General features: G+C 43.1%; 1 protein-coding gene and 1 long non-coding RNA gene across 2 annotated transcripts in view; one reads left to right on the top strand and one right to left on the bottom strand.

Annotated features, from left to right (window-relative positions):
• LOC135513772 (uncharacterized) overlaps positions 1 to 12,664 on the bottom strand; it is a 244,581-nt gene that overhangs the window by 9,275 nt on the left and 222,642 nt on the right. The window lies entirely within an intron of this gene.
• The window catches only part of LOC135513769 (tight junction protein ZO-2-like), a 211,121-nt gene continuing 201,924 nt past the window's right edge, over positions 3,468 to 12,664 (top strand). The window contains exons 1-2 of the mRNA XM_064936685.1: positions 3,468 to 3,547; positions 3,649 to 4,178. The gene's annotated coding sequence lies outside the window, so the exon portion shown is untranslated. The remainder of the gene's footprint in view (positions 3,548 to 3,648; positions 4,179 to 12,664) is intronic.

Raw genomic sequence — 12,664 nt, 5'->3', positions numbered from 1 at the left:
TAAAGAGGTCAATTCTACCAACAACGGGTTTCATGCTCTGCTGCTGGTACACTGTAGAACAGATGTCCACAGGCAGAGCGTGTACAATGCAATAATGTAAAGTGTAGCCCAAAGACATTGTTGTGTTGAACTTGACATACTGGAACACTTGTTTGTCAGTGAGGGGGGACTATTAAACGTTGTACTCAGTGAATGTTATTTTTCTTTGTGGACTTGATCGATGTCTACTATAGTGGCCACTATATTAGAGCAAAAATACAATGCCTGTTTCATTCTATTTCTACGTTAAGATGTATTTTTCCCAAGTCCAATAATATGTGTGTGGTTACGTGCGTTCTATTATAAAGGCTGTCATGGCTAACTGCAATATTAGTGTCTTTTTTTTCCCTCTGGACTTGTGTCATTTGCAGTAAAGTCTAGGCAACAAATAACATTGGATTCCTTTCCTTATATTTTTTGCTGTGAGTTAGGTTCTCATTAACCACTTTTTATTTTACACACAGAGACTGGTCATGTAGATTATATTCTTTGTTGTTTAATTAGTTAAAATTTCACCTGGTGTATTCGACTATTCTAACTTTCAACAGGAAGATGAGTACCCGAGTTCATAAAATATATATATATATCTTTTTTTAATTATATTTTTTTGTTGTCCTCGTAGTTACGGCTCCTCGTAGTTACAGGAGAGAAGTACAGACAGACAGACAGTAATTCTCTCCTAACTTGCCTGTCCGTCCGTCTAATTCACTCCTGTCTGCCTGTTGGTAATTCTCTCCTGTCTGCTTGTCTGTAATTCTCTCCTGTCTTCTTGTCTGTAATTCTCTCCTGTCTGCTTGTCTGTAATTCTCTCCCATCTGCCTGTTGGTAATTCTCTCCTGTCTGCCTGTTGGTAATTCTCTCCTGTCTGCTTGTCTGTAATTATCCACTTTATGCCTGTCTGTACTTCTCCCCTGTCTGCCTGTCTGTCTGTAATTCTCTACTACCAATGTTGTAACCAATTTCACATCGCCCCCCAGAAGACAGGCACACGGACACCCAGGTTGACTCGGTTTTTATCTGCAGTAAAATATATCGAACAGTGATGACAGGTAGGACATGTATTTTCCACCATAATTTGCAAATAAATTCATAAAAAATCCTACTATGTGATTTTCTGGATTTTTCCCCCTCATTTTGTCTGTCATAGTTGAAGTGTACCTATGGTGAAAATTACAGGCCTCTCATCTTTTTAAGTGGGAGAACTTGCACAATTGGTGGCTGACTAAATACTTTTTTGCCCACTGTGTCTTTTAGAAGATAGGAGCAACAGTATTGATACATACCCTCAATGTGAAGTAATATTAATCTATAAATAGAGCACAAGTACAATCCTTTTTATATAAATATTTTAAGGTAGTAAGAAAATAAACATTCAGTTAATATTTCAGTAAGTCACCTGCTAGCAAATCACCTGCTGGAAATAGCTCGCGTGACATTGTAGTGCAGTGACCAACTGTGTCAGTTAGCTCATCAACATGGCTAGCGAAGCCAGCAAAAAACTTGGATAACTTGCTGAAATAGGTCTTCAATACATTAACGGCAAAATAAATATACACATAACCACATTTGCTATTGACAATCAGTGTCGCCAAAGAGTGTTCACGCCTGCCAAACCCATCTTTATCGGAACCTCTGGTTTCTCATCGGGAAATTAAATATTTTGAAGTTTAGCGTTATCGTCCATGTCGATGTCCCGGTGGTTCGATGAAGACGTTTCCTGTTCCTGGAGTCATCCTGATGCATCACACGGTTGATTGCTTCCTAAATGCCACTCTATTCCCTATAGTGCACTTATGCTAAAAAAAAAAGAAGGAAAAAAAGTAGTGCACTATATGAGGAATAGGGAGCCTTTTGGGATGCATCAGAAGATTGAGTCAGTCTCATCCATGTATGACTGTTGATGTTGACACGTGGTTGTAATGTGGTTATACTGCTATCAGATTAGAGTACAGTCTCTGGATTATGTTCAATCAACATCTACGACTACAGACTGAGATCCTCCCCGAATATAAACACACGCACACATTGGATGACACGTTGGACGAACACATTGGATGACACGTTGGACGAACACATTGGATGACACGTTGGACGAACACATTGGATGACACGTTGGATGACACGTTGGACGAACACATTGGATGACACGTTGGACGAACACATTGGATGACACGTTGGATGACACGTTGGACGACACGTTGGACGACACGTTGGACGACACGCTGGACGACACGTTGGATGACACGTTGGACGGACACGTTGGACGGACACGTTGGACGGACACGTTGGACGACACGTTGGGACGACACGTTGGGACGACACGTTGGGACGACACGTTGGATGACACGTTGGATGACACGCTGGACGACACGTTGGATGACACGTTGGACGGACACGTTGGACGAACACGTTGGGACGACACGTTGGGACGACACGTTGGGACGACACGTTGGGACGACACGTTGGACGACACGTTGGACGACACGTTGGGACCACACGTTGGATGGACACATTGGATGACACGTTGGGACGACACGTTGGACGGACACATTGGATGACAACTGTTCTGCCTTATTATTATTCGACCATGCTGGTCATTTATGAACATTTGAACATCTTGGCCATGTTCTGTTATAATCTCCACCCGGCACAGCCAGAAGAGGACTGGCCACCCCACATAGCCTGGTTCCTCTCTAGGTTTCTTCCTAGGTTTTGGCCTTTCTAGGGAGTTTTTCCTAACCACCGTGCTTCTACACCTGCATTGCTTGATGTTTGGGGTTTTAGGCTGGGTTTCTGTACAGCACTTTGAGATATCAGCTGATGTACGAAGGGCTATGTAAATAAATTTGATTTGATATAGTATTGTGGTATGTTATACATTTAGGCCTACTGTATAGTAGTAGTATAGTATTGTGGTATGTTATGCATTTAGGTCTACTGTATAGTAATAATATTGTGGTATGTTATGCATTTAGGCCTACTGTATAGTAGTAGTATAGTATTGTGGTATGTTATACATTTAGGCCTACTGTATAGTAGTAGTATAGTATTGTGGTATGTTATGCATTTAGGCCTACTGTATAGTAGTAGTATAGTATTGTGGTATGTTATACATTTAGGCCTACTGTATAGTAGTAGTATAGTATTGTGGTATGTTATGCATTTAGGCCTGTGTAGTAGTAGTATAGTATTGTGGTATGTTATACATTTAGGCCTACTGTATAGTAGTAGTATAGTATTGTGGTTTGTTATACATTTAGGCCTACTGTATAGTAGTAGTATAGTATTGTGGTATGTTATGCATTTAGGCCTGTGTAGTAGTAGTATAGTATTGTGGTATGTTATACATTTAGGCCTACACGTTTCTTTTGTATAGTTGACCATAATGATTAACAGACAGTGATGCCTAGATTTGCTTTGATTTGCAGACGGGGACGAGCCTGCAGCAACACCACCAACATGTCACCGACATCACAGCCCCATAAATAGCTGCTAGAAACGGAGGGAAGTAAGTTTCCATGGGAACGATGTGGCGCTGGATTGAACACCTTTTGTCTGCAGCATGCCTTTTATGTATCCTCTCTCTCTCTCTCTCTCTCCATCTGAAAGACTCGGATATCAACCCTGCGTCCTCCCTCTATAAAACGACACACAGAACCGTCCAGACAACCAGGTGGAACTTCGACGCAGGGGGCATCCGAAATGAGAGTAGGCCTTCGACACAGTGGACCGAGAAGCATTGCTCAACAATTTCGAGCCTGGAATGGATACGGGACTGTAAACAGGAAGGTATGTATCATCGGCCTGTGGTTCAGAATGTCATCACTTTTCTGTTAGGAAAATAGATTTGAAGCATTTTAAAGGTGTTGTTTCGCAATAGGCATTCTAGCAACATAAAGTAGGCCTGCAGTTTACGCAGTTTGAAATACAAGGCGCGAAAAATCTACAAACTACTGTAGGTCGGGCGTGTGCTCACCTGTTTGTTGCCAACCCAGACACGCCCATATGTACCTGTTTGACGCCTGCATACCTCGTGTGTACATACAAGACGTCCTGTTTCCTGTTGTTTCGTCTATCAATCCGCTGATATCCTGCTGAGGATATTTGTTACAGAAAAGAGGGGACACACATCCCACAAGGTAAATAAACTTACCCTTCAACAATACTTGATATTTGAGTCTAAACGTACAGTATTGTGCAGCTTTATCTATATCCTTTATGTCATTTTTTATTGAAATCACAAGTAGCAAGTAGACTGGGATCTGTGCAGTGGTTTGTTTTGAGTTTGTGTAGTTGTTACATTATGATATAGGCTTATCTATATAGTTTTGAGTATTTGGTCGAGTATCTTTCCCAAAGGTGCATGTTATATAGTTTCACCTTTATAGTAGCCTACATCTCAACCAGTTGCCCAGTGAGAGTTATACAACGGACTCAGCTGCTCCACTATAACCCCAGTACTCTGCTGCTCCACTATAACCCAGTAGACTGTTGCTCCACTATAACCCCAGTAGACTGCTGCTCCACTATAACCCCAGTAGACTGCTTCTCCACTATAACCCAGTAGACTGCTTCTCCACTATAACCCAGTAGACTGCTGCTCCACTATAACCCAGTAGACTGCTTCTCCACTATAACCCAGTAGACTGCTGCTCCACTATAACCCAGTAGACTGTTGCTCCACTATAACCCAGTAGACTGTTGCTCCACTATAACCCCAGTAGACTGCTGCTCCCACTATAACCCCAGTAGACTGCCTCTCCACTATAACCCAGTAAACTGCTGCTGCTCCACTATAACCCCAGTAGACTGCTGCTGCTCCACTATAACCCCAGTAGACTGCTTCTCCACTATAACCCCAGTAGACTGCTGCTCCACTATAACCCCAGTAGACTGCTGCTCCACTATAACCCCAGTAGACTGCTGCTCCCACTATAACCCAGTAGACTGTTGCTCCCACTATAACCCCAGTAGACTGTTGCTCCACTATAACCCCAGTAGACTGCTTCTCCACTATAACCCCAGTAGACTGCTGCTGCTCCACTATAACCCCAGTAGACTGTTGCTCCACTATAACCCAGTAGACTGCTGCTCCACTATAACCCCAGTAGACTGCTGCTGCTCCACTATAACCCCAGTAGACTGCTGCTCCACTATAACCCCAGTAGACTGCTGCTTCTCCACTATAACCCCAGTAGACTGCTGCTGCTCCACTATAACCCCAGTAGACTGCTTCTCCACTATAACCCCAGTAGACTGCTGCTGCTCCACTATAACCCCAGTAGACTGCTGCTGCTCCACTATAACCCCAGTAGACTGTTGCTCCACTATAACCCAGTAGACTGCTGCTCCACTATAACCCCAGTAGACTGCTGCTCCCACTATAACCCAGTAGACTGTTTCTCCACTATAACCCAGTAGACTGCTGCTCCACTATAATCCCAGTAGACTGCTGCTCCCACTATAACCCAGTAGACTGCTGCTCCCACTATAACCCCAGTAGACTGCTGCTCCCACTATAACCCAGTAGACTGCTGCTCCCACTATAACCCCAGTAGACTGCTGCTCCCACTATAACCCCAGTAGACTGCTGCTCCCACTATAACCCAGTAGACTGCTGCTCCACTATAACCCAGTAGACTGTTGCTCCACTATAACCCCAGTAGACTGCTGCTCCACTATAACCCAGTAGACTGCTGCTGCTCCACTATAACCCCAGTAGACTGTTGCTCCCACTATAACCCCAGTAGACTGCTGCTCCCACTATAACCCAGTAGACTGCTGCTCCACTATAACCCAGTAGACTGTTGCTCCACTATAACCCAGTAGACTGCTGCTCCACTATAACCCAGTAGACTGTTGCTCCACTATAACCCCAGTAGACTGCTGCTCCACTATAACCCAGTAGACTGCTGCTGCTCCACTATAACCCCAGTAGACTGTTGCTCCACTATAACCCCAGTACTCTGCTGCTCCACTATAACCCAGTAGACTGTTGCTCCACTATAACCCCAGTAGACTGTTGCTCCACTATAACCCCAGTAGACTGCTGCTCCACTATAACCCAGTAGACTGCTGCTCCCACTATAACCCAGTCGAATCCGCACTGCTTCTTGACACACTGCTCGCTTAACCCGGAAGCCAGCCGCACCAATGTGTCGGAGAAAACACTGTCCCACTGACGACCGAAGTCAGCTTGAAGGCGCCCGGCCCGCCACAAGGAGTCACGAGAGCACAATGAGTCAAGGACACAGCCTTGGATCAAACCCACACAGAGGATGTTTTTGCAGAATTCTCAAATGGTGTTTGTCCCATTTTGTGAATTATTGGTTGGTGAGCGGACCCCAGACCTCACAACCATAAAGGGCAGTGGGTTCTGTAACTGATTCAATGATTTTTTTGCCAGGTCCTAATTGGGATGTTGAATTTTATGTTCCTTTTGACAGCGTAGAAGGCTCTTCTTGTCTTTTCTCTCAGATCGTTCACAGCTTTGTGGAATTCTCTCTTTCTCTCTATATTTCTCTTTCGCTCTCTCACTCCATCTGCCTCTTTCTCTCTCTATCTCCTCTGTCTCTCGCACACACTCTGCCTCTCTCTCTCAATTCAATTCAAGGGGCTTTATTGGCATGGGAAACATATGTTAACATTGCCTCTCTCTCTCTCTCTCTCTCTCTCTCTCTCTCTCTCAGATATAATCTAAAGGGATAAGGGAGAGAGAGAAAATCAACATTTACTCAGCCCTTTGAAGACAAGAATGCATTTGTGTCACTGTCAAAGATGAGAAATTAATCTGTTCAATTCCCGGCGAATGAAGCAATTTGTCTCCATTTTCTCCAGCCCTGTGCCATCGCTAACCCTTCCTGTCATCTCCATAGATTAAATTCCTCGGCAGTTGGAGAAGAAAACTTGGCCTTTTTCCTTCTGGAGGAATTGAAGAAACTGAATGTTGTATCAGGAGACTACTGTATCAGACTACTGTATCAGGAGACAACTGTATCAGACTACTGTATCAGACTACTGTATCAGGAGACTACTGTATCAGACTACTGTATCAGACTACTGTATCAGGAGACTACTGTATCAGACTACTGTATCAGGAGACTACTGTATCAGACTACTGTATCAGACTACTGTATCAGACTACTGTATCAGACTACTGTATCAAGAGACTACTGTATCAGGAGACTACTGTATCAGGAGACTACTGTATCAGACTACTGTATCAGGAGACTACTGTATCAGGAGACTACTGTATCAGGAGACTACTGTATCAGGAGACTACTGTATCAGACTACTGTATCAGGAGACTACTGTATCAGGAGACTACTGTATCAGGAGACTACTATATCAGGAGACTACTGTATCAGGAGACTACTGTATCAGGAGACTACTGTATCAGGAGACTACTGTATCAGACTACTGTATCAGGAGACTACTGTATCAGGAGACTACTGTATCAGGAGACTACTGTATCAGGAGACTACTGTATCAGGAGACTACTGTATCATCAGACTACTGTATCAGGAGACTACTGTATCAGACTACTGTATCAGACTACTGTATCAGGAGACTACTGTATCAGACTACTGTATCAGACTACTGTATCAGGTGACTACTGTATCAGGAGACTACTGTATCAGGAGACTACTGTATCAGACTACTGTATCAGACCACTGTATCAGGAGACTACTGTATCAGGAGACTACTGTATCAGGAGACTACTGTATCAGGAGACTACTGTATCAGGAGACTACTGTATCAGGAGACTACTGTATCAGGAGACTACTGTATCAGGAGACTACTGTATCAGACTACTGTATCAGGAGACTACTGTATCAGGAGACTACTGTATCAGGAGACTACTGTATCAGGAGACTACTGTATCAGGAGACTACTGTATCAGACTACTGTATCAGGAGACTACTGTATCAGACTACTGTATCAGACTACTGTATCAGGAGACTACTGTATCAGACTACTGTATCAGGAGACTACTGTATCAGGAGACTACTGTATTAGGAGACTACTGTATCAGGAGACTACTGTATCAGGAGACTACTGTATCAGGAGACTACTGTATCAGACTACTGTATCAGGAGACTACTGTATCAGGAGACTACTGTATCAGGAGACTACTGTATCAGGAGACTACTGTATCAGACTACTGTATCAGGAGACTACTGTATCAGGAGACTACTGTATCAGGAGACTACTGTATCAGGAGACTACAATATCAGGAGACTACTGTATCAGGAGACTACTGTATCAGGAGACTACTGTATCAGGAGACTACTGTATCAGACTACTGTATCAGGAGACTACTGTATCAGACTACTGTATCAGGAGACTACTGTATCAGGAGACTACTGTATCAGACTACTGTATCAGGAGACTACTGTGTCATCAGACTACTGTATCAGACTACTGTATCAGACTACTGTATCAGGAGACTACTGTATCAGACTACTGTATCAGACTACTGTATCAGGTGACTACTGTATCAGGAGACTACTGTATCAGGAGACTACTGTATCAGACTACTGTATCAGACCACTGTATCAGGAGACTACTGTATCAGGAGACTACTGTATCAGGAGACTACTGTATCAGGAGACTACTGTATCAGGAGACTACTGTATCAGACTACTGTATCAGGAGACTACTGTATCAGGAGACTACTGTATCAGGAGACTACTGTATCAGGAGACTACTGTATCAGACTACTGTATCAGGAGACTACTGTATCAGGAGACTACTGTATCAGACTACTGTATCAGACCACTGTTTCAGACTACTGTATCAGGAGACTACTGTATCAGGAGACTACTGTATCAGACTACTGTATCAGGAGACTACTGTATCAGGAGACTACTGTATCAGGAGACTACTGTATCAGGAGACTACTGTATCAGGAGACTACTGTATCAGGAGACTACTGTATCAGACTACTGTATCAGACTACTGTATCAGGAGACTACTGTATCAGACTACTGTATCAGACTACTGTATCAGGAGACTACTGTATCAGGAGACTACTGTATTAGGAGACTACTGTATCAGGAGACTACTGTATCAGGAGACTACTGTATCAGGAGACTACTGTATCAGGAGACTACTGTATCAGGAGACAACTGTATCAGACTACTGTATCAGACTACTGTATCAGGAGACTACTGTATCAGACTACTGTATCAGGAGACTACTGTATCAGGAGACTACTGTATCAGGAGACTACTGTATCAGGAGACTACTGTATCAGGAGACTACTGTATCAGACTACTGTATCAGACTACTGTATCAGGAGACTACTGTATCAGGAGACTACTGTATCAGGAGACTACTGTATCAGGAGACTACTGTATCAGGAGACTACTGTATCAGGAGACTACTGTATCAGGAGACTACTGTATCAGGAGACTACTGTATCAGACTACTGTATCAAGATACTACTGTATCAGGAGACTACTGTATCAGGAGACTACTGTATCAGGAGACTACTGTATCAGGAGACTACTGTATCAGGAGACTACTGTATCAGACTACTGTATCAGGAGACTACTGTATCAGGAGACTACTGTATCAGGAGACTACTGTATCAGGTGACTACTGTATCAGGTGACTACTGTATCAGGAGACTACTGTATCAGGAGACTACTGTATCAGACTACTGTATCAGGGGACTACTGTATCAGGGGACTACTGTATCAGGAGACTACTGTATCAGGAGACTACTGTATCAGGAGACTACTGTATCAGGAGACTACTGTATCAGGAGACTACTGTATCAGGAGACTACTGTATCAGGAGACTACTGTATCAAGATACTACTGTATCAGGAGACTACTGTATCAGGAGACTACTGTATCAGGAGACTACTGTATCAGGAGACTACTGTATCAGGAGACTACTGTATCAGGAGACTACTGTATCAGACGACTACTGTATCAGACGACTACTGTATCAGGAGACTACTGTATCAGACTACTGTATCAGGAGACTACTGTATCAGGCCACTGTATCAGAACACTGTATCAGAACACTGTATCAGACCACTGTTTCAGACTACTGTATCAGGAGACTACTGTATCTGAACACTGTATCAGGAGACTACTGTATCAGACTACTGTATCAGGAGACTACTGTATCAGGAGACTACTGTATCAGACTACTGTATCAGGAGACTACTGTATCAGACTACTGTATCAGGAGACTACTGTATCAGGAGACTACTGTATCAGGAGACTACTGTATCAGGAGACTACTGTATCAGACTACTGTATCAGGAGACTACTGTATCAGGAGACTACTGTATCAGACTACTGTATCAGACTACTGTATCAGGAGACTACTGTATCAGGAGACTACTGTATCAGGAGACTACTGTATCAGACTACTGTATCAGACTACTGTATCAGACTACTGTATCAGGAGACTACTGTATCAGACTACTGTATCAGACTACTGTATCAGACTACTGTATCAGACTACTGTATCAGACTACTGTATCAGCATGGAATTCCCACTAACCCTAATCATCTGATCCACTTTTTGCAGACAGTCACTACTGTTAGCAGATGTTTGTACTCGTTATGCAGATAAGGATAATTCATCTAAATTACTCAGTAATTAATGTTTTAATCCGCTGAAAATTGCATTCTGTTTATGTGCCTTACACTGGAATATTGTAGCATTGTGATTTTCCCATCTTATCCAATCCAAGGAAAGAAGATCTTATTTTGGAAAATAAGGAATGTTTTTGTTCTAAATAAATCAATATTTTTATTCGGTAATCATTTTATCCTCTTGAATGTGGGTGAAAAAGCAGGTGTGATAAGATCTTTGGTGACATGAAAGTCATGTTGGTTTGTGTTTCAAAAATGATTGTGAGGCTAATAGAACACCCAGTATTAACAATAAGCCATCAATCATCGAGATTTTCTACAAACACCTTACACACTGTACCAGTAAGGAGGAGTACAAGAAAAACACAGTGGACAAACATGTAAAACAGGACTGGAACAAACTGTCATACCCAAGCAAAAACAAACAGGGAACAGAAAGACATGTTAGTGCAAGGTTGGCCTATTAGAGAATGTTACACTACTTGGCTTGGGAATGTCTCTCTGTCTCTCTCAATTCAATTCAAGGGGCTTTATTGGCATGGGAAACATGTGTTAACATTGCCAAACCAAGTGAGGGAGATAATATCTCACTCTCTCCATCTCTGTCTCTCTCTCTGTCGGTCTCTCTCTTTGACTCTTACTTGGTCCCTCTCTCTCCCTCTCACACTCTTTGTCTCTCCCTCTCTCTCTATCCCTCTCTCTGTCTCTCTCCCTCTCTTACACTCTGGCTCTGTCCTTCTCTCTGTCTCGCTCTCTCTCACACGCTTCTCTCTCTCACACGCCTCTATCACCCTCTCTCACATGCTCTGTCTTTCTCTCTCTCTCTCTCTCTCTCTCTCTGTCTCTGTCTTTGTCTCACTTCAGCCGCTACTTCTGACCGCTGAATCTGAAATCGCTATGATTGATCGTCTGATTTAATATATTGATCGGTTTATGCGGCGACTGAATGAGGATTTATGGATTGAAGCTGGCATGGCTAATACTCCCATCGGACATGGGATCACAGCGTTTAGATTCTGAGGTTGAGCTCAGAGACAGGAGAAAATGATAGCAGCTTTGTGAAAAACACTTCACACACAGTAGCCTACAGATACTGATACTATCTGTATCATTATAATAGACCTATGCTTGCTAGTAATACTGCGTTATGGAGTACATAGCTTAGTACTAAGAATATGACTAGAATGGAATGTTTGTTCTCACTGCAATTTGTTTTTATGTTCATGCCCTGTTGTAAAAGACAGAGGTATGACAAAGCTATGACACTATATAATGATGCACATGATTCCCTGACTCATCAAAACAATCTACGCTGAACAAAAATAGAAATGCAACATGCAATAATTTCTACGATTTGACCGACTTGCAGTTCATATATGGAAATCAGTGAATTTAAATGAATTCACTAAGCCCTAATCTATGCATTTCACAAGACTGGGAATACAGATATGCATGTGTTGGTCACAAACACCGTAAAAAACTACGGGCGTGGATCAGAAAACCGGTCAGTATATGGTGTGACCACTATTTTCCTCATGCAACACACCTTCTTCGCATAGAGTTGATCATCCTGTTGATTGTGGCCTGTTGAATGTTGTCCCACTCCTCTTCAATGGCTGTGTGAAGTTACTGGATATTGGCGGGAACTGGAACACGCTGTCGTACACGTCGATCCAGAGCATCCCAAACATGCTCAATGGGTGGCATGTCTGGTGAGTATGTAGGCCATGGAGGAACTGGGACATTTTCAGCTTCCAGGAATTGTGTACAGATCCTTGTGACATGAGGTTGTGCATTATCTTGTTGAAACATGAGATGATGGTGGCGGATGAATGGCACGACAATGGGCCTCAGGACCTCGTCATGGTATCTCTGTGCATTAAAAATGCCATCAATAAAATGCAATTGTGTTCGTTGTCCGTAGCTTATGCCTGCCCATACCATAACCCCACTGCCACCATGGGGCACTTTGTTTAGAACGTTGACATCAGCAAACCGCTCGC

Source organism: Oncorhynchus masou, chromosome 25 (assembly GCF_036934945.1).
Source record: "Oncorhynchus masou masou isolate Uvic2021 chromosome 25, UVic_Omas_1.1, whole genome shotgun sequence".
In the NCBI taxonomy this organism is placed as follows: Eukaryota; Metazoa; Chordata; class Actinopteri; order Salmoniformes; family Salmonidae; genus Oncorhynchus; species Oncorhynchus masou.
Note: the sequence above shows the minus strand (reverse complement) of the source record. Positions and strands in the feature narration are given on the sequence as shown.